The following is a 2,958-nucleotide window of genomic DNA, read 5'->3' on the forward strand; positions in this document are numbered from 1 at the left end:
GAGCTGCGGCAGGCGGCGGCGGCAAGCGCGGCAGGTGGCGGCTGCTGCTGCTTGCTGTGGCGGCGGCGGTGGCACTGATGGCGGCGAGAGGGGCCGGGGGTGGCGGCTTGTAAAGCCTCGGGGGGGAGGGGGTGCTTGCGGGAGGGGGCAGGCGGCGGCGGAGTCCGAGCCGGACTCCAGGTGGAGTCCGCCGGCGGCATGGCGACGCGGCACAGAGGCGGTTGGTGCGAGCGGGCCGGCTGGGCTTCGGCCCAGTTCGGTCCGGAGAGTTTTTTAATAATAGTTCCGCCGAAGAAAATCCTAAATAAAATATAAAAAAATTTAAAAATAAAACAATTTTCGCCGTCTATATAAAATATTTAGAAGAAAGTGAACATTTTTCTGGCCTAAAATGCAATTTTGAAAAATCCATATTTCTCTAATTCAAATAAAATAGCAAATAAAATCCAAATAAAATAATTATTGGATTTTAACATTTTTCCTCCAATATTTCTTTTAGTTTGGAGAAGTCATTTTTATCTTCTCTTATTTATTTTAATATTGGAAATATTTGGAGAGAAAATATTAAAACCAAAATGATCCTCTTTTCAAATTTGAGAAAAATTCAAATATCAAAATTTATGAAATCTACAACTCTCTCCTTGGGTCCTTGAGTTGCTTAACATTTCTAGGATCACAACCAAAATGCAGATAAAATATGATATGCATATGATGACCTATGTATAACATCCTAATTGAAAATTGGGATGTTACAAACCTACCCCCCTTAAGATGAATCTTGCCCTTGAGATTCGGGTTGGCTATAAAATAAGTGTGGGTGGTCTTTCCGTAGGTCTTCTTCTCGCTCCCCGGTGGCTTCCTCCTTGGTATGGTGGCTCCACTGAACTTTGCAAAACTTGATAACCTTGCTCTGAGTAACTCGACTGGAAAACTCGAGAATTCTGACTGGCTTCTCTTCATAGGTCAAATCACTGTCTAACTGAATTTCTTCTAGTGGCACGGTCTCTCTCAAAGGAATATCGGCCATCTCTGCGTGGCACTTCTTCAACTGGGAAACGTGAAACACATCGTGAACTCCTGACAATCCTTTCGACAATTCCAGCTTGTATGCAACTTCTCCCATACGTTCCAAAACTCTGTATGGTCCCACAAAACATGGTGTTAGCTTTCCCTTGACTCCAAAACGCTAACTCCTCGAAGAGGGGACACACAAAGATATACTCTGTCTCCGACTTCATAAACTGTCTCTTTGCGTTTAGAATCCGCATAACTCTTCTGCCTGGACTGGGCTACCTTGAGTCTGTCACGAATCAACTTAACCTTCTCTTCAGAGTCTTTGATTAAATCTGGTCTGAACAACTATCGATCTCCAACTTCATCCCATGATAACGGTTTCCTGCACCTCCTTCCGTACAAAGCTTCAAAAGGGGCCATCTTAAAACTGGCTTGATAACTATTGTTATAAGAGAACTCTACGTACGGCAAATTGTCGTCCCATCTAGATCCATAATCCAGTGCACAAGCTCTCAACATGTCCTCCAGAATCTGATTGACTCGCTCGATTTGTCCATCTGTCTGTGGATGAAAGGTTGTACGAAACTCTAGCCTGGTACCCAAAGTTTCATGCAATTGATTCCAAAACTTCGAGGTAAGCTGGGTTCCTCTATCTGATAAAATGGTCCTCGGAACTCCGTGCAGACATACGATCCTGGTCATGTATATCTTTGCCAACTTAGCACTCGTATAGGTGGTCTTCACCGGGATGAAATGAGCTACTTTCGTCAAACGATCGACTACAACCCAGATAGAGTCATAGCCTAAACGAGTCCTGCACAATCCGATGATAAAATCCATGCCAAGTTTATCCCACTTCCATTCGGGTATAGGCAATGGCTGTAGCAATCTAGCTGGCTTCTGATGCTCTGCCTTAACTCTCTCACATACATCACATACTGCTACATACTTAGCAATATCCTTCTTCATTCCTGTCCACCAGAAACTTTCCTTCAAATCCAGATACATCTTAGTGTTTACTGGGTGAATTGAATACGGTGAATCATGGGCCTCCTGTAGAATCAACTTCCTGATCTCGGGGTCATTAGGCACATATACGCGATTCTCAAACCATAAAGTGTCGTGCTCATCCTCAGAAATCCTTTAGCCTTTCCTTTGCTCATCCTTTCCTTTATCTCGGAAATATCCTTGTTAGTCTTCTGGGCATCTATGATTTTACCCATCAAAGTGGACTGAATTTCCAATGCTGCTACATAACCTCTCAGAACTATCTCCAAACATAGCTCGCGAATATCATCCGCTAACTCCTTAGGTAATCCTCCGGTCATGAGCGTGTTAACATAACTCTTGTGGCTCAACGTATCTGCTACGACATTGGCCTTCCCGGGATGATAGTGCAATATCATATCATAATCCTTGATGAGCTCCAACCATCTCCTTTACCTGAGGTTCAACTCCTTCTACGTGAAGATATATTTCAAACTCTTATGATCCGTGTATACCTCACAATAGTTTCCAACGAGAAAATGTCTCCATGTCTTCAGCGCATGCACTATGGCTGCTAACTCCAAATTATGCATAGCATAATTCAGCTCACGAGGTTTAAGCTGTCGTGAGGCATATGAAACAACTCTTCCTTCCTACATAAGTACTGCTCCAAGTCCTCGACGTGAAGCGTCGCAATACACTTGATAATCCTTGCGTTAGTCTGGGAGAATCAGCACTGGGGCTGTAACCAAACGTTTCTTCAACTCCTGAAAACTGGCTTCACACTCCTGAGTCCATTTAAACTTGGTGTCCTTCTTCAATAACTCTGTCATGGGCTTTGCAAACCTAGAGAAATTCTCAATGAACCTCCGATAATATCCTGCGAGTCCAAGAAAACTCCTGATCTCTCCAACTGATGTGGGTGCCACCCATTTAGTCATAGAAGCAACCTTGGTA

Source organism: Triticum dicoccoides, chromosome 2B (genome assembly GCF_002162155.2).
Source record: "Triticum dicoccoides isolate Atlit2015 ecotype Zavitan chromosome 2B, WEW_v2.0, whole genome shotgun sequence".
NCBI lineage: Eukaryota > Viridiplantae > Streptophyta > Magnoliopsida > Poales > Poaceae > Triticum > Triticum dicoccoides.